Source organism: Dromiciops gliroides, chromosome 4 (genome assembly GCF_019393635.1).
Source record: "Dromiciops gliroides isolate mDroGli1 chromosome 4, mDroGli1.pri, whole genome shotgun sequence".
Taxonomy (NCBI): Eukaryota; Metazoa; Chordata; class Mammalia; order Microbiotheria; family Microbiotheriidae; genus Dromiciops; species Dromiciops gliroides.
Genome location: NC_057864.1, coordinates 453866864 through 453887936, shown reverse-complemented (window position 1 = coordinate 453887936; position 21073 = coordinate 453866864).

Below are 21073 nucleotides of genomic sequence, written 5' to 3'. Positions count from 1 at the left end.
TTTTTCTATTTATTTCCTAGGAATTATTTTCTTCAGTGAACTTTTGTACCTCCTTTTCCATTTGGCCAATTCTACTTTGCAAGGCATTCTTCTCCCAATTGCTTTCTTACCTTTTACAATTTGTCCTACTCTGTTTTTTAAGGTGCTGTTTTCTTTGGTATTTTTGATATGTCTCTTTTACCAAGTCATTGATTTATTTTTCATGATTTTCTTGAATCACTCCCATTTCTCTTCCCAATTTTTCCTCTACCTTTCTTACTTTATTTTCAAAGTCCTTTTTGAGCCTTTCCATGGCCTAAGACAAATTCATATTTTTCTTGGAGGTTTTGGATGTAGGAGATTTGACTTTGTTATATCTTCTGAGCATGAGTTTTGATCTTCCTTGTCACCCCAGTAACTTTTCAGGGTCAGAATTTTTTTTCTGTCGTTTGCTCATTTTCCCAACCTATTTCCTGACTTTCAACTATTTGCTAAAGCAGGGCTCTGCTTCCAGTGTGGAAGATGCACTGTCCTAAGCTTCAGGGGTTTTGTGTAACTGTTTTCAGAGATGCTTCTAGGGACATATAAGTTTTCAATTCTTCCAAGATGGTATGATCTAAGGAGAGGTATGTTTACTATTCTCCTGTTTGTGAACAACCACGAGTACTCTTTTCTGACCTGAAACTGTGACGAGTCCCTGTTCTGTTGTGGCTACAAATTCTGGTGTGCTAGTGCTCCTCCATGACACCCAGGACTATGACCTGGAACCAGTATGGTCAAAGCAGTAGTCTTATCTCAGTGCTAGCAAAGAGACCCCTTTAATCTCTGTCTGACCAGTTGTTTGACCCTTTTCTTTGAAGGATATTTTGGAAGCCTAATGAAAGTAAAATATTTAGAGCACCGAAATAGATAGAAATGGACCCTTTAGGGAGATCACCTCATTGCAAAAGGAAGGGAATGAAGATGGATGGTGAAGGACAGGGGAGAGATCAGGAAGGGAGGAGAAAAAGGGAGCTGGCAAAGGGAGGCACCATAGAGATATGGGGAAAGTATAGTAGGAATGGACTATGGATATTATCTGAGAGGCTTATCATAGTAGAGGAGGAGAAATCAACTCAATCTTGGTCTGACATAAGAGATAAATTTCCATGAAATATGGATTTGTCTTAGGCCATCTGTGTGCTTGGTGATTGGGGAATGGTGAGAATGAAGAAGAAAGACTAAGAAAGGATGAAAGTAACATATAAAGAAATAATCCAGACTAAAAGAGTGACCGAATTTCAAAGCTGAACTCTACTTTCCACATCTGAGATTATCCTTTTCAGCTATCTGTGATAGTGCTACCTCTCTCTTTCACTGCCCCCTCTCACCTTGCTTCTGGTGTGTCCTCTGTTCCCTAGACCCCTAAATCTCTAGGCAAGGGATGGTCAACATTTTTCCCCTTAACCACGAGAAAATGCAACTGGATTTTCCTTTTATTTATTTTTAACAATTAAAAAAATGAACTATGAGCAATGTTAACACAAAGGAAAAATCCCCCAAAAGCTAATGTTATTGTATAAGAAGTATTGGCACAAATAGATATAGATATAGATAAATTAGCAAATAGCATCTCCCCTTCAAATCTCTCTGGGGTTTTTTTACATGAATGAATGAGGAAGGAAGGAAACAAGTGAGTGAATGAAAAATGCTTTATTATATTGTTTAGTTAAGGAAGTTTGGTTTCAATTTGCTCCTACAAAATGACACGCTCTCAAATAGAGATTAAAATGATTTTAATAGAATATAATAATTAAAGGAAAGATAAAAGCATATCAGTTTTTTGTTTGTTTTGTTTTGTTTTGTTTTTTAATAAAGTATTTTATTTTTTCCCACTTACATGTAAAGATAGTTCTCAAGTTTTGTTTATACAAGCTTTCCAATTTCAGATTTTTCTCCTTCCCTCCCCCCTTCCCTAGACAGCAGGTAATTTTATATAGGTTTTATTTACATATATATAGATATAGATATAGATATATAATATTAAACATATTTCTGCATTAGTCATGTTATAAGAGAAAAATCAGAACAATGAGGAAAAACCTCAAAACAGAAAAACAACAGTACCAAAAACAAAAGAAATAGTATGGTTCAATCAGCATCTATACTCCACAGTTCTTTTTTTCCCCTTGGATTTGGAGATCCTCTTCCATCATGAGTCCCCTGGAACTCTTCTGTACCATTGCGTTGGTGAAAAGAATCTAGTCCATCACAGTAGACCAATACACAATGTTGATGATACTGTGTACAATGTTCTTCTGGTTCTGCTCATCTCACTCATCATCAGCCCACACAAGACCCTCCAGGTTTCTCTGAACTCCTCCTGCTCATTGTTTCTTACAGCACAATAGTATTCCATTACATTCATATACCCACAACTTGTCCAGCCATTCCCCAATTGATGGGCATCCCCTCAACTTCCAAGTCCTTGCCACCACATAAAGAGCAGTTATAAATATTTTTGTACATGTGGGTCCTTTTCCCTTTTCCATGATCTCTTTGGGAAAAAGACCCAAAAGTGGTATTGCTGGGTCAAAGGGTATGCACAGCTTTATAGCCCTTTGGACATAATTCCAAATTGTTCTCCAGAATGGTTGGATCAGTTCACAGCTCCACCAACAATGGATATTAGTGTTCTGATTTTTCCACAGCTTCTCCAACATTTATTATTTTCCTTTTTTGTCATTTTAGCCAATCTGATAGGTGTCAGGTGGTACCTCAGAGTTGTTTTTTTTGTTTGTTTTTGTTTTTGTGAGGCAATTGGGGTTAAGTGACTTGTCCAGGGTCACACAGCTAGTAAGTGTTAAGTGTCTGAGGCCGGACTTGAACTCAGGTCCTCCTGAATCCAGGACCAGTGCTTTATCTACTGTGCCACCTAGCTGCCCCTCAGAGTTGTTTTAATATGCATTTCTCTAATCAATAGTTATTTAGAGCATTTTTTCATATGGGAATAGATAGCTTTGATTTCTTCATCAGAAAACTGCCTGGTCATATCCTTTGACCATTTCTCAATTGGGGAATGACTTGGATTCTTATAAATTTGATTTAGTTCCCTATATATTTTAGAAATGAGGCCTTTATCAGAAGTACTGGCCATAAAAATTGTTTCCCAGCTTTCTGCATCCCTTCTAATTTTGGATGCATTGCTCCTGTTTGTACAAAAGCCTTTTAATTTAATGTAATCAAAATCATCCATTTTGCTTTTTATAATATTCTCTATCTCTTGTTTGGTCATAAACTGTTTTCCTTTCCAAAGATCTGAAAGGTAGACTATTCCTTTCTCTCCTATTTTACCTATGGTATCACCTCTTATGTCTAAATTATGTATCCATTTTTACCTTATTTTAGTATAAGGTGTAAGATGTTGGTCTATGCCTAATTTCTGCCATAATATCTTCCAGTTTTCCCAGCAGTTTTTGTCAAATACTGACTTCCTATCCCAGAAGCTGGAGTCTTTGGTTTATCAAACACTACATTACTAGTGTCATTTACTACTGTGTTTCCTGTGCCTAGCCTATTCCATTGATCCTCCATTCTATTTCTTAGCCAGTACCAGATAGTTTTGATGACTGCCACTTTATAGTAAAGCTCCAGGTTTGGTATACCTAACCCACCTTCCTGTGCATTTTTTTTTTCATTATTTCCCTTGATATTCTTGACTTTTTGTTTTTCCAGATGAATTTTGTTATTATTTTTTCTAGCTCTACAAAATAATTTTTAGGTAGCCTGATTGGTATGGCACAGAATAAGTAAATTAATTTAGGTAGAATTGTCATTTTTACTATATTAGCTCTGCCTATCCATGAGCAATTGATATCTTTCCAATTATTTAGATCTGATTTGATTTGTGTGAAGAGTGTTTGGTAATTGAGTTCATAGAGTTCCTGGGTTTGTCCTGGCAAGTAGACTCCCAAGTATTTTATATTATCTGCCATTACTTTAAATGGAATTTCTCTTTCTATCTCTTGCTGCTGGACTTTGTTGGTCATGTATAGAAACGCTGATGATTTATGTGGATTTATTTTATGTCCTGCTACTTTGCTAAAGTTGTTAATTATTTAAAGTAATTTTTGAATTGATCCTCTAGGATTCTTTAAGTATACCATCATATCATCTGTGAAGAGTGATAGTTTTGTTTCCTCCTTGCCTATTCTAATTCCTTTAATTCCTTTTTCTCCTCTGATTGCTAAAGCTAACATTTCTAGTACAATATTAAATAATAAAGGTGATAATGGACATCCCTGTTTCACCTCTGATCTTATTGGGAAGGCCTCTAATTTATCTCCATTGCATATAATACTTGCTGATGGTTTTAGGTAGATACTGCTTATTATTTTAAGGAATGCTCCACCTATTCCTAAGCTCTCTAGAGTTTTTATTAGGAATGGGTGCTATATTTTGTTAAAAGCTTTCTCTACATCTATTGAGATAATAATAGGATTTTGGTTAGTTTTCTTATTGATGTGGTTGATTATGTTAATAGTTTTCCTAATGTTGAACCAGCCCTCATTCCTGGTATAAATCCCACCTGGTCATAGTGTATTATTCTGGTGATCACTTGCTGTAATCTCTTTGCTAATATCTTATTTAAGATTTTAGCATCAATATTCATTAGGGAAATTGGTCTATAATTTTCTTTTTCTGTTTTTGCTTTTCCTGGTTTTGGTATCACCACCATATTTGTGTCATAAAACGAATTTGGTAGAATTCCTTCTTCACCTATTTTTCCAAATAATTTGTATAATATTGGAATGAATTGTTTTTAAATGTTTGGTAAAATTCACCTGTAAACCCATCTGGCCCTGGGGATTTTTTCTTAGGGAGTTCATTAATGGCTTGTTCAATTTCTTTTTCTAATATGGGCTTATTTAAGGATTTTATTTCCTCTTCAGTTAACCTGGGCAGTTTATATTTTTGTAAATATTCATTCATTTCTTTTAGATTGTCAAATTTATTGGCATACAGTTGGGCAAAATAATTCCTAATTATTGATTTAATTTCCACTTCATTGGTGGTAACATCACCCTTTTCATTTTTGATACTGGTAATTTGGTTTTCTTCTTTCTTTTTTTTTAATCAAATTAACCAATATTTTATCTATTTTATTGTTTTTTTCATAAAACCAGCTCTTAGTTTTATTGATTAATTCTATAGTTTTCTTGCTTTCAATCTTATTAATTTCACCTTTAATTTGGTAGATTCTTTCAATGATGATTTTATCCTCTGATTCTATAATATCAGGGCAGTTCTCCTTAATAATTTCCTAGAATATGGTGTCTAGATTCTTTTTCTGATCATGGCTTTCAGTCAGTCCAATGATTCTCAAATTGTCTTTCCTGGATCTGTTTTCCAAATCAGTTGTCTTTCCAATGAGGTATTTCATATTTTCTTCTATTTTTTCATTCTTTTGATTCTGCTTGAGTGATTCCTGGTGTCTCATGGATTCCGTATCTTCCAACTATCCAATTTTAATTTTTAAGGCATTGTTTTCTTCAATGAGATTATGCACCTTTTTTTCCATTTGACCAGATGAATTTTTTAAGGAATTGTTTTCTTCAGTCAATCTTTGTGCTTCTTTTTCCAAGCTGCTGATTCTTTTTTCATAGTTTTCTTGTTTTGCTTTCATTTCTCTCCCCATTTTTTCTTCTACCTCTCTCAATTGATTTTTAAAATCCTTTTCGAGCTCTTCCAGGAAGGCTTTTTGTTCTTGAGTCCAATTCACCTTCCCTCTTGAGGCTTCACATGTAGCCAATTTGAGGGTATTGTCCTCATCTGTGTTTGTGTTTGCCTCTTCCCTGTTGATGCAGAAGCTCTCAATGGAGAGGGCTCTTTTTTACTTCTTACTCATTATTGCAGCTTATTTATTTATTTTTTAAGTTGAGGTCTGCTCTGGGGGCACCAGGGTCCCTGTTTTGAGCTTCTTGTTGTTGCGTATAGGTGCTGTGTCACCGGCTTTTTACACTGAGGCCTTTATGGTGTGTGGAGATCCCCCGCCCTGCACTTCCTATCTGAGTGCACTAGAATCAGTGGGCCTAGTCGCACCTATCCTGTTTGTGGCCCTCCAGCTGGCAACCTGACCTCTCAGCTGGTGAAGGTGTGTTTTACCACTGTCCTGCTGGGCCACCAGATTTTTGAGCCAGGATCCAGGGGCCTCAGTTGCTCGGCTGTGGCCCTGCGCTGGGCCTCCCTTTTGCCCGAGTCAGACCGACCTTTCCCGAACTCTTCTAAATTATCTCTGGTTGGAAGACTGTGTCTCTCTGTCTCTTTGCAAGTTTTGTAGTTTCAGAATCTGTCCAGAGGCTTGATTTAATGTTCTTTTTTGAGGGAACAGAAGGAGAGCTCAGGCAGCTTGTTGATTCCTCTCCGCCATCTTGGCCCCACCTCCAAAGCAGATCAGTTTTATAAAGAAAATATCCAATACAGCTTAGTATGATCACACATAAAGCAAATCCTGCAAATATATACATATCACCAAATCAAAGAAGAAACAACTCTCACTTTAGTGGCTGGGGAACCGCTATTCACAGCTTTTGAGTCCCTATCAGGAGGGTCCTGGGCGGCACGTCCACCCCACGGGTGAGGTTCCCAAAAGAAACAGAAAATAAAAACATTACCAAGTCAGGAGAGCACTAACATCTGTATTTTTTCTAGCTGGGGAGTCCTGGTTCAAAGCCTCCAGAGTCCTGACCGGGAAGGTCCCGGTTGGACACATCCGCTGCCCCTCGAGTGAGACTCAACTACACTGGGGAAGGGCCGAGCTTAAAAAGTCTGAGAACAAAGAAGGCTTACTGTCAAGAATTGGAATAATGTCAATCCTTACATAAAGTCCCAGGAGGGACCAACCCAGAAAAGACCTAAGAAGAATTGATGCTGATTCCCAGGAATGGATAGTTCCAGGAATTCAAGGGCAGTTTAATCAGGTGCAGCCTTGAGGACCTGGCCAGGGTTCATCAAGGTTGTTATCCTTCTTGTTCTCAGGCTTCTCCTGACATAAACATACACTGTGGATGACAGTCAAGTAACACTAAAGATAATTTGGAGGTCATGAAATTCTAGTCACATAAGGGTGAACTGGAGGTCATTTCAACTAGACCTATGCCTGCATAATCTTACATTAATTCATATATTAATTCATATATGAATCCTTCATATACACATACTATACTTTATTACACTTTTAGGGGCAGCTAAGTGACACAGTCAATACAGCACTGGGGCTGGAATTCAGAAGACCCAAGTTCAAATGTGACCTCAGATCCTTACTATGTGACCCCCCAAAATGTCACAATCTCTGCCTCAGTTTCCTCATCTGTAAAATGGGGCTAATAATAGCACCTACCTCCCAGGGTTGTTGTAACAATGGAATCAAATAATCATTGCAAAAGCATTTAACACAGTACTTGCCACATGGTAACCACTGTATAAATGTTAGCTATTATTTTTACTGTCAATGTAATTTGTAGTAGTGGTGGTGGTCACAGTAGTCATCACTATAGCTGTTACCATCTTCATCATACCATTACTATGTGCAAAGGATTGCATTATGACGTAGGGATTCAAATAAAAGGAAAAAAAGCTCCTCTTCTCAAGTAGTTTGCATTCAAATGGAGGAGACAACACAGACTAGGTTATCTTTAAGTCAAATGGAAAGGCCCAGTGGTCCTTACGATACAGCTACAAGATAATAACTCTTCTTTAATGCGGCAGCGAGGTGGCTCAGTGGGTAGAGCACTAGGCATGGAGTCAGGAAGATGCATCTTCCTAAGTTCAAATCTGGCCTCATATACTTACCAGCTGTGTGACCCTGGGCAAGTCACTTAAACCTGTTTTCCTCCGTTTACTCATCTGTTAAATGAGCTGAAGCAGTAAATGGCAAACCACTCCAGTGTCTTTGCCAAGAAAACCCTGAACGGGTCATGGAAGTTTGGACAAGACTGAAAAAAACTGAACAACAAAATGTCCTTTCCTTTGATAAATATATATATAAATATATATATATATATATATATTTCCCCCCTGGTCCTGAACCATTTGAAAGTTCCAAGGACTATAATGGCCAGAATTTTCTTTTCTGGATCTTCTATAGCTATGGCTACTGAGAGTGGAGTTGAGGAGCAGGGCCTACAGCTTTTTTGTTTTTTGGTGGGGCAATGAGGGTTAAGTGACTTGCCCAGGACCACACAGCTGGCAGGTGTCAAGTGTCTGAGGCTGGACCTGAACCCAGGTCCTCCTGAATCCAGGGATGGTGCGCTATCCACTGTGCCACCTCCAGGTGCAAGATCCAGGGCCTGCAGCTTCTGCAAAAACAGTTGCCAGGATAGAGCACCGGCCCTGGAGTCAGGAGTACCTGAGTTCAAATCCGGCCTCAGACACTTAACACTTACTAGCTGTGTGACCCTGGGCAAGTCACTTAACCCCAATTGCCTCACTAAAAAAAAAAGAAAAGAAAAGAAAAGAAAAAAAAAAAACAGTTTCCAGATACAGAGATACAGGAGCCAGGCTGGGTATTCTGGGGTTCAGGGGAAGGGGATGCTACTCCTGAATCTCTTGGGCTTACCTGTCCATTGATGATTGGCAAGTGTTGTTGGTAATGATGGCAATAATATGCCCTTTTTCCACTGGGTTGCTCTTCTTGATGATACACAGGGCAGTGGTGGAGTGAACTGGATGCAGAACAGATGGTCAAAGAGGCACTTCAGATTCCTGGGGCTCTTGAACTCTGAGTCTTATACTACTTCACCTAGGGTCTAAAAAGAAGTGATGGTTGAGGGGGTGGCAATGGTTTTATCCATTTGGCACATATTGCCTTTTACCTACCCATTTATACATTAATATGTATGTGTATGTGTTTTAAAAAAATGTATGGCCTCAAAATGCATACTGCCCAGATTAGGATGTGGTTAAATTGGTAGTCCATAGAGTTAGTCTATTCTGTAGTTATATCTTAAACAGCTACATTTGTCAGTGAGCTGAATCCAGAATAAAAAATGATGAAGGGGGCAGCTAGGTGGTACAGCGGATAAAGCACCAGCCCTGGATTCAGGAGGACCTGAGTTCAAATGCTACCTCAGACACTTAACACTTACTAGCTGTGTGACCCTGGGCAAGTCACTTAACCCTCATTGCCCTGCCAAAAAAAAGGGAAAAAAAATGATGAAGAAAGAGAGTTGGATTGTACTTGGGAACTTGTCTAATACTTTCAATGGTGCTGAGTTGATGCACACACACACTCATTTTAAACATCAATATTCTTCTTGATATATTTCATGCCTATGAACCATGGGAAAACAGTCTCCAAAGTATCAAAATAATGGATGACCCAAAGGATGAAAAGAGATACATAGCCAATGGAAGTAGGCTGATGCATGATATCAATAGTGATGTGTGCAAAAGAAAGGACACAAAAGAACTAGGAAGTGTGTGAAAAAAATAATGAGGTCAGTCATATTTTGAGGGCATGGGATAACAGATAAACAGCATTAGTAGCCATGAAATGTATTTAAAGACTATTAAGGAAGGGCTCCAGCATTGCTGGAGGGCAAGGACTGTTTCATTTCTTGTTTAGTATCCTGGGTGACTGGCACAGTGCCTGCCACATAGCATGCACTTGGGAAATGTTTGCTGATGGATTAATGCCCTAGGAAGGAAAGAGAATGGACTCTAGAGTCACAGGACCTGGACTTATATTCTGCCTCTCATCCTTACTACCTGAATAACCTTAGGCAAGTGACTTAACCTTCCTGGGTCTTAGCTTCTTCATAAAAAAAAAAAAAATGTGACCATTGCATTAAATGGCCTCTTGATGTTCCTTCCAATTCTATGATCCCATAATTTAGAAGGTATGGGGCATATTTTCTCTATGTATGTATATTTTTACCACTCATATGTGTATTTGCTAGAAAGTACACCCTAGGTTTATGGGGGCAATATTGTGTGATACTACAATTTTGATTACACTGCTCCATTAAAAGTTTTTGCTTTAAATTAATTCTGCTCTCTGGAGAGTCACATAGGTAACCACATCCATGGGGGCTCATAAGCTATTTGAATAAAGAGTAACTTGAACCCGAAATAGCCATTCTCTGATAAACCTAGTCTTAGAGCTGGTGGAGCCTCTAAGCACTATACTGTGAAGACTATAATTTGGAAATTCTCAAACTCATGATACTCCCCAAAGCTAAAAGAGTCCAGTCTCAGAAAAAGGAAACAGAAAGATAGATGATATTCAGGAACTATAGTCCAGAACTCCCCATTATGATGAAACTTATATTAGAAAATAAAAGTGACAGCAACTAGACCTAAGATTTCATTGATTGAGGGAACACCCAAGGGAGAAAAGCTCCTCTATCAATGCAGGTCAAGACTAATTCAATTATCAAATAGTTGTTTGTAAGTCACTAAGAGGTTAAATAACTCGCCCAATGTCACATAACAAGTGTGTGTCAGAGGCAGGATGTGAACCCAGATCTTCCTGACTAGCTCTCTATCCATATATACAAAGCTACCTTTCTTATTATAAAAAAGGATCTATACAAACAAAATTATCTATAAAACAAAAAGTTAACATCATATGCAATTGGTAAATGCTAGAAACTTTCCCAATAAATTTAGAAATGCATGTATCTTTTACAGGTACAGTTAGAAGGTGAATTCTTTTTTTTTTTCAATTAGAATAAAATAATAGTTTATTTAGGTGCTAGGGAAAGGAAACCAAGAGAGAAATCCTTGGACTTCTTCTCATGGGGAGAAAGCATGGCACAAAGGTGTGGCTTTCTGAGATACCTATCTCCAAGAAGGTGAATTTAAACCAAAGAATAAAGGTAATTGGGGCAGCTGGGTGGCACAGTGGATGGAGCACCGGTCCTGGAGTCAGGAGTACCTGATTTCAAATCCAGCCTCAGACACTTGACACTTACTGGCTGTGTGACCCTGGGCAAGTCGCTTAACCCCAATTGCCTCACTAAAAAAAAAAAAAAAAAGAATAAAAGTAATTATAAAAGATAAATTTAGATTAAATTAAATAATTTAATTAATTTAAATAGTTTAATTAATCTAATCAGCTTAATTATTAATTAGATTGGCTTATTAGATTTAATTAATTAAATTAATAATTAGATTCGTTTAGATAAACTAAATAGATAATTTCAATTATACAAAATAAAAAGGCCTGTACATAAATACACTTAATACAACTAGATTTAAGAAAGGAAATGTCAACGGGGAAACAAGAAAATCTTTCTATCAAATATCTTTGGTAAAGATCTGATATCCAAGATATATAGAAAACTAGTAAAATTGTATAAGACCAAAAGTCATTCTTTTTTTTTTTTTTTGCAGGCAACGGAGGTAAAGTGACTTGCCCACGGTCACACAGCTAGTAAGTGTCAAGTGTCTGAGGCCGGATTTGAACTCAGGTACTCCTGAATCCAGGGCCGGTGCTTAACCACTGCACCATCTAGCTGCCCCCCAAAAGTCATTCTTAAAGGGAGAAGTTGTTAGAAGTATGTGGACAAATAGTTCTTCAAAAAAAAAAATGTACAAATGTACAAATTTTCAACATTTAAGAAAAAAAATGTTCCAAATCACTAATAATAAGAGAAGTGAAAAAAATCAAAACAACTCTAAAGTTTTCCCTCATATCCAGCAAATTGACAAAAATTACAAAAGATGAGAATAGATAATGTTGAAGGAATTGTGGGAAGATGGAAACGCTCAAGATTAGCCTATGCTGTGAAATGGCCCATATGCTCTGGAAAGCAATTTGAGTTCCACAAAGAAGCTGACTAAACGTCTATACCATTTGCCCTAGAGATCACACTACTAAGTAAATATTTTAAGGAAGTTAACAACAAAAAAGAAAGTACCAAAAGAGATAAAAATATTTATAGTAGTACTTTTTGTTATTGCAAAAGGCACTTAAAACAAATATGTCCATCAATTGGAGGATAGCTTTTTTTTTATGTCATAGGTTTTTCTCTTCTTTTCTTTTCTTCTTTTTGTGTGTGTGTGTGTGTGTGTGTGTGTGAGGCAATTGGGGTTAAGTGACTTACCCAGGGTCACACAGCTAGTAAGTGTCAAGCATCTGAGGCTGGATTTGAACGCAGGCACTCCCGAATCCAGGGCTGGTGCTCTATCCACTGCTCCACCTAGCTGCCCTTTGGTATAGGGTTTTGTTTTGTTTTCTTAATTTTTTGTTTTGGTTTGGTTTTTTGTTTGTTTTGTTTTTGTTTTGTTTTTTGCCGGGCAATGGGGGTTAAGTGACTTACCCGGGGTCACACAGCTATTAAGTGTCAAGTGTCTGAGGCCGGATTTGAAGTCAGGTCCTCCTGACTCCAGGGCCAGCGCTCTATCCACTGCACCACCTAGCTGCCCTGTTGGTATAGGTTTTTAATGGAATATTGTGGTGCTATAAGAAACAATGGGGCCAGCTAGGTGGCACAGTGGATAAAGCACTGGTCCTGGATTCAAGAGGACCTGAGCTCAAATTCAGCCTCAGACACTTGACACTTACTAGTGGTGTGACCCTGGGCAAGTCACTTAACCCTCATTGCTCCACAAAAAAACTAAACAAACAAACAAATATATTTAGGGATGGCTTTCTGGCATGAGATGGTGGGAGAAGTAAAATGAGAAATGTAAATTATTTAAGAATAAAAGTTATCACTAAAATTTAATTAAAAAAAAAAGAAAGATCCACTGAGTCAGCAGCCCTTTTAATTCATTGGCAAATCAGAGGATTGCCTCACCATCTAAAAGTATAAGCGCTTCAATGCTGAGTCATGAAAGTCCCTAGAGTCCCTTGAAATTTCCAGGGGAACTCCAAGACATGGTCCCTGTGTTACAACCACCAATTCAATCCATGTTGTCTGTTCTTCTTTGCATATGGAAATATTCATATGTGTTAATTCTATCAAGCTCATAATAAAAAGAAAAGTAGACATTTTTAAAAGAAAAAAAAAACTTTCCTCACTTGGTGTAAGATGATCCGGGTTTTGATCTTGGCTCTGAACTTATGTGATCATAGGCAGATTACCTAAATTGCTGGAATTTCATCTGTAAAATGATTATAATACATATACTACCAATAACAAAGTTGGTTTGAAGAAAGTGTATTATAAACCTTAAATCACTATAAAAATATGACTCATTTTATAATAATGTCTCATATTTCACTTCATCTAAGGAGTACCCCATGTATATTCACATCATAGGTAGCTCCTAGATTGTATCTTTCCTATACACTTAGAAAAATTCAGGAAAGCGGAAGAGCTGAGGTCAGAAAACCAGCAAAAATATCAAATTTTTAAAAAAGGAAGTAGGGAATTCTTCATGTAATCATTCAGTTCCACTCCTGGCAAAAGTTTTATAATGAATGATTAAAGAGATGATTTGCGAGCTTTTAGAAAAAAAAAGCAATAATCACACAGAATCAGCCTGGATTTATTAGGAACAGGTTCTGCCAAACTAATCTCATTTCCTCTTGTTACATAGTTATTATATCTGTAGGGTAGTGTGAAAATATTTTTGACGACTAGGGCTAATTTTGGGGCTAATCTGATTGTGGTACTTAATCTGGGACTTTTGACTATTTGGCTATCTGCCTGCTATTAATTTAGCATGGGCCGTTTATAAAGTTCTACCACACTGCTCCACTCCCAAATTGATAAGCAAATTATTAAGAAGCCTCTTAAGTAAATAATCAAAGCAGAGTTTATTTATGAGATACTATTTAAAAAAGAATACACAGAAATAACATGTACAACCTGACTGCGTTGTGGCATTTCTCTTTCCACTGCATCTCTTTGGAACTTCTTTAATACAATAAGGGCCTTAGCCGCCGCTTGCCTTAGGGCCCTCAGGTACTTTATTCTAACTCTGAGCCCCTTTCACTTTGTAAATCCCCCTGCTTCTAACTTTCCTCTCCTTGCTGCCACTGCTGAACCCCTGTGTTTCTCTCTCACCGACCTTCTGTCTGTCTGCTCTATCAGTCTGCCCTTCAGCCTCTCTTTTCCCTGCTCCTAGTCCTTCTCGTCTTCTCCTGCATCCTTGTAGCCCTGTCTCTAGTCTGCCGAGCTCCAACCTTTCTAATCTCGTCAGCTGCCACTTGACCTCTTCTCTGCCTCCTCTCGTCCATCCGAACCTCTTCTCAGCCTCTCTCGTCTGACTGAACCCCTTGCTGTCTAACTCCCAGGTCTATATATACCTTTCTTATCTCCACTTAAATCTCGGGGCTTTTTGCGCCCCCACAGACCAAGCTAATCCTCCAGCCAGGGCTGTGGCTGGTGGTGGGGTGGGGTGAGCTTCAGCCTCACGTGCCTCAGCACAGGCTATCTGGGATCCTTCAGATAGCTCTGCTCGGGTCGGAGGGAGCTGGGGGCTTTTTTTCCCCAGCTGTCTGACCTGGCGTCTTGTACAGTCCACGGGGCTTTCCAGCTCAGCTGAATCGAGGGGGAGGGGCACCAGCACCTCCCACACAGAAGAGACCCTGAGGGCCTAAGGCTTTCTAATCTCAGCCTAAAGGTAGGGTCCCCAAATCAAAATAAATTTCCACAGTAGGGAGATGTGGATTTAATCAAGACATTTCACAAAACTTCTCATGATATCCCACTAGGCAGGAGAGAGAAATATGATTGGACGATAGGGCATTGGAGAAATTTTAAAAATCAATTCAATGATTAGATTATAAAGTAGTTACAAATGGATCCATGTGAATTTAGGAGGAAGTCTCTAGTGGTATACTGTGGTCATCAATCTTTGGCTTTATTCTGGAAAACATTTGTATCAATGACTTGGATAAAGGTATAATGATAATATAGTACAAAGGTATGATACACATAATATATAAAGTATAATACCTATGATATATATATATATATATAAAGTTTAATGTATGTCAATTTTTAAAATAATATGCTCAACAAATTTTCAGAAGACACAGAACTTACAAGGATAGCTAAGATGCTGGAGCCAAAATAAAGATACAAAAATCGTCAACAGGCTAGAGCAATGAGCCAAATCCAATAAGATGACATATAATAAGGATAATTGACAAGTCATATACTTGGGTACAAAAACAGCTTCACAAGTAAAAAATGGAAGAGTTAAGGAAAATGACAAAGAAAGTGAGGCAACTTGTAACCTCATCAAATTGGGATAGATTGAGGCAAATGGAGCCATTTAGCCTGGAAAAGATAGCTATCTTCAAGTATTTGAAGAGCTGTCATTTAGAAGAGGGATTAAACTGGCTCTGCTTTTCCCCAGACCACAGAACTAGGATTAAGCAGTGAAGGCTGTAGAGGCAAGTTTTGATAGAATATAAGGGAAAAATTCTTAACAATTAAAGCTATTCAAAAATGTATTGACCTGCTTATGGAAGCAGAATAGACACTGCAGGAATTATTTTAGCAGAAGCCAGAAGGCCATTTATAGAGGGGATTCTTGTTCATGTTTTGGGGCAGCTAGATGGCACAGTGGATAGAGTGCTAAGTTTAGAATCAATAAAACTCATTTTCATGAATTCAAATCTAGCCTCAGATACTTACTAGCTGTGTGACCTTGGGTAAATCACTTAACCCTGATTGCCTCAATTTCCTCATCTATAAAATGAACTGGAGAAGGAAATGGCAAACCACTACAATATCTTTGCCAATAAAATCCCAAATGGAGTCATGAAGAGTCAGACACAACTGAACAACAACAAAAAATTTGTTCAAGTTTTAGTTGGAGTAAATAGGTCCTTTTCAACTCCAATGCTGTGACTTCCCATGTTTTATTTTATAGTATAATTGTGTTTTCCCTCTCCACTTAATAGACTACCTCCATTGGGACAAATACCATGTCCTTCCTAAATACCCTATCTTCCTCAGTACCTAATATAAAGTTCTCAGTAAATACCAGAGGCTTTATAAAATTAAAAAATGAAATTGAATTGTTTCATAAAACCATTTTTTTTAGTTCAGTGAGGAATCTTGAATCTGGGATTTTTATGAGCTAAATCAAATCTATCTGAAAGTAACTTCCAACTTGTTAAAGTACCTTCTAACTTCCCCCTCAAGAAAGTTTATCTATTTTAATGAACAAAACATTAAGTGTAATAATGATAAGCTCTAGGTACCCACACTATATCTTTAGCATGAAAAGAGAAACAAAGTGGTTTCTGGAAAATCAGTGGAGCATTCTGAATATAGTACTCTTGGCCCCAGCCCTTTGACTCACTGGAATTAGCAGCCAGAACAGCTGGTAGCCAAAATGCTGAGTAGACATTACTGAATCCTCAAGATCCCTTTGCTCCTGGGGGGTTGGATTCCATCTTACTTGGCCCTCCTATCTGTTGGCAAACACTGGGTGGACCAGGACCATGCTACACAATGGTTGATGATGGCACAGGGTGTTTGTTTAACTGCCTACATGTGCCTAGACAATAATAACAACTTGTATTTGTGGAAGGGAAATCAAAGCACAAAAAGCGAAGGGAAATTGTTCAAAGTCATAGTCAGTCACTGGTATGGACAAAACTACCACTCAGATAACCACTGTATGGTAGAAAGAGCACTGGGTCAAGAGAGACCTGGGTTTACATCCTGCCCTGGTTATTTACTAACCGTGTGATGTTGGTCATCACTTACTTCTCTGTGCCTCAGCTTCCTTATCTATGAAATGTCAAGGATAGCAATCAATGTCTATGGTCCCTAACAGGTCTGTTTCTTAAAGTGCTACATTAATGCTTTGTCATTGCTGTTGATAATGATGTTGTGGCTGATTCTGGGAACCTCTTTAGGGGGTTTATTGGCAAAGATACTGGAGTGGTTTGCCAGTTCCTTCTCCAGTTCATTTTACAGGTGAGGAAACAGAACAAACAGATGTAAATGACTTGTCCAGGGTCACATAGCTAGTAAGTGTCTGAGGACAAATTTGAATTCAGGAGAATGAGTCTTCCTGACTTCAGACCTGGCACTCTAGCCACTGTATCACTTAAGTGTATGGGGTGCTCACCTCTGGTGTGAGGGCTTGCAGAGCCCTTTTCAGAGCTGCTCACCTACTTTTGGTGTCTACCTGTGACCCAACTCTCACCTGTGGCTACAAGAAGCTATGTCAAAAAGGCTATACCCCAATAAACTGTTGCAGCAAATGAGCTAAACTAGGTTAAGGGTAACGAAAAGGCCTCAGACCCATTGGTGAGTTAGGGAGATGTCTACCCCCAGTGGAACAGGTAGATGAGAACAAATTATTCCACAGGTCACAAAGATGGCTGAAGCAGACACTGTGGAGTGCTTAGAACTTGGTCAGAAATCAAAGACTTCAATGTCATCCTGGGTCATCACCAGTCATCCTGATTTTTGTCTTGCCACTGCTCTTCAATAATCCAGGAAAAGAGAATGAAGCTGACAACTTTGTACCCCTCTGCCTCACTTAAATCCAATTCCTGTGAAAGTCGAGACATCACCCATCACATTGTAATGTTCTTAGTCCTCTTCAGAAAGGAGGGACGAACAACAACAGAGCTGTTATGAAGATCGAATGAGATAAATTTTGCAGAGTACTCTGTAAACCTTAAAGATATAGACATATACACACATATATATCATTCTAGCTATTATCATGAATGATAGTAAGAGTAACAGTGGACATATCAATATATATTCCCATGTGTGTATATATACATGGGTGCATATACAACATAAATATGCACATATACACTTATGAATAATATATACGTGTTTATACATATTTATATGCATATGGCCATATATGTGTATTATGTGTATGTGTGCATGGTATATATACATTATGAGATATGTATGTACATGAATAAAAAGCTATATATATGTACATTATATTTATGAATAGTGGTGATATATACAGATATACATAATTCAGGTTGATATATACATATGCATGATATATGCTCTTGTTCATATATGTGTGCATATATAGTCTATATACACATGTACACATGTACATATATAGCTGTATATCAGCAATTACTCTTGTTATTGCCATTATTCTTAATACCAGCTAGCATTTACATAGCACTTTAAAGTATGCAAAATACTTTACAAATATTATTTCATTTTATCATCAAAACAATCCCATGAGATGAATGCTATTATTACCACCACCACCACCACCACCCATTTTACAGAAGAGGAAACTGAAGACAGAAGTTAAGTGACTTGCCTAGGGTCATACAGTGTGAGAATTGGAATGACACCCCCTGCTGGGAGGGACATTGTGAGCTCTGGCCTGAAAAGAAACCATGTGACTTTAGTGTCTGGAAGTGACCTTTTCTGGAGTTTTGAAGGTCAGATTGGCATCAGGAAGTGATATTTGCCCCTGATGGGTCCTGTCAATCAGAGCTACCAACCAATTAGCTTAGAGCTCTGTGTGCATGGACAGCCCTGTTTCCTGTTTCACAGAAGGCTTCTGGGAGGAGCAAGGCCTTTCATTTTGGGACCTCAGCTTGGTGGGAGGACAGACACTGGGCTCTCTTAGATAGATAGATCAAGTTTGCTTTTTACCTCTCTCTCTCGCTTCACTAACTTCTAATGCACTTTAATAAATACTTAAACGGCTAAACTCTCTTTAAAGGTTCTAACTTAAGGCAACCACTCATTAGATTTTAGACATCACAGCTAGAATTTTAAGCCCTTACAACAGCTAGTACAAACCTGAGGTTAGATTTGAACTCAGGTCTTCCAAACCCCAGGACCGAGGCTACCTAGCAGCTTTATCATCATTATCATCTTAAACTTCTTCAGTCCCCTGGTCTAGTACTATGCCTACCTGCCTCTTGCCAAATCTACTCCAATCCCTACCCCCATCATGCTCTCTGATCCTATATTCATCACATTGAAAACAAGTTCAGAAGTAGGGCACTTCCTGAGAATGAAGCCATATTGCACAAAAGGGAGACAGAGTATCTTTGGACTAAGGTCTCTTTGACTTCAATATTTCAGCGGTCTATGATTTCATCACAGAGGGTCTACCCTGCACCAATGTAAGCAAGAAGTCCTTTACATCTTTATAGAACATTTTTGTCAGTTGTAGCCACTGAAACATAGACCATCTTGCAAGTGACATAGTAATGCACAAAAAAAGAATGGATGTCCTATGAAAAACAGATCATTGGTTGTAGAACAGGGATTTAATTACTTCTGTGAGTCATAGAAAATTCCAGACCTTATGAATCATTGGCATAGACTTTGAGAACACTACATCACTGCCATACCAAAAAAATGTGGAAGTCAGACTTTAGGAAAGCAATCTTCCTTTGAGCCTTCAATTCTTAACATCTTGGAATGAAAAAGGAATGAAGGCCACCCTTGGTTGGCCAGGCCCTCCACCATTGCTAGATCTTCTTAATGGGCCTTTCACAGGTTATAGCACTAATATTTGCTAGTTCTTCATGTCCATAGCTTAGTATTCTAGGCTTTCATTCACTTATTCATTGAATCACCTTGTATAAACCCTTTATATTCAACAAGAGACATTTCCAAAGTCTCTAGGCCTGGAGAAGCAAAACAGCTGAAGTTCAGCCTGGTGTTATGAACAATCTGGTAATAGAAGGCTAGGAAGGCTCACTCCTTGAAAGTAACCACAAAGGGCTCTAAGAATAAGATATTGATCATGAGTATCTCCACTACACCAGATAAGAAAAGGTCTTCTCTGTTATATATTCACCTTCTTCCTTCCTGAAGCCATTGAGTTGCTTCCAAAAGGCCATTTAAAATATCTGAATAAAGCCTCAATTCATTAATATTATTCCCTTCTGGGTACAAGAGGAGGGTAAAACATGACCTCATGTATGCCTCAAGTTTTGAACCTGGGTGATTGGAAGGATCATGGTGACTTTTACAGAAAGAGGCTCCATACACACTGATCATCTTCTTGTAATCCACTCTTTTTTTTTTTTGCGGGGCAGTGAGGGTTAAGTGACTTGCCCAGTGTCACACAGCTAGTAAGTGTCAAGTGTCTGAGGTCATACTTGAACTCAGGTTCTCCTGAATCCAGGGCTGGTGCTTTATCCACTGTGCCACCTAGCTGCCCCTTGTAATCCACTCTTGCATTAAACTTTTTGAACTACCATAAGTCTAAAGACTATTTAAAGGGCAAAGTTAATCTACTTAACTATGAAATTCCTGCCATGAGGTGAAGATGACATGATTGAAAAATGAGTTCAAACTTCCTCAACCCATCATATCTAGCATGTCACAGAGCTGGCCAAACCATGCTTTCTATCCCACCCAAAGAACCACCCCAGGATTCTTATTGATATCCATCATTTACCTTGTTCTTTCTCTTCCTCCATGCAAACCAAACCCTCTACACACAATTTTCTGCTACTTGATCAAAGAACCACAATCAATTCAACACTACCACTATTTTGGATATAAGAATGTCAGTAAAATTTCCTATGGTTCCATTTGGCATCCCTGTGACCCTTCCTTGACCACAACTCCCATTTGTTCATTATTCCCTTTTATTTGAATAGAAGATGACTTATGGCAGGTGGTATTTTGCTTGGCACATGGTAAGAGTTGATAAATGTTTTTCATTTATTCAGGTCTTTATTCATTTAGAAAACTAGGAGATTGGACTGTGAAATTGCCATAGCCCTTTTCTGGTTCTAAATCCTGTAACCCTATAATCCTATAGTCCCTACCTTCAGAAAACTTATGATGTCCACAGAGGTCCTTATGTAAAATGTCATAACACAATGATAAATGGGGGCTGATGTTGGCCCAAATTGGGCAGTTACTAATGTAATCACAGATGAGTAGGTGAGAAGCAGTTACCTTAGCTATTGTCCCTGATGACAGGGGTGGAGGAAGAGGTGGTACTGGGTTTGGTTGAGAAAAAATCAGGCCATCCCACAGAAAGGGTGTCACCATCCTAAGATGAACAATTACATGCAGTATAAAAAGCCCAGCATCCCAGACAGTCAGTACCCTGCAAGTTCCATCTCCATCCTGTTTGTTCCTTTGGTAAACTAGGTAAGTGGGGATTTATTCCATCTTGCTAAGACTGAAGCACCTAGTGTTTTTCCAGGGGCAAA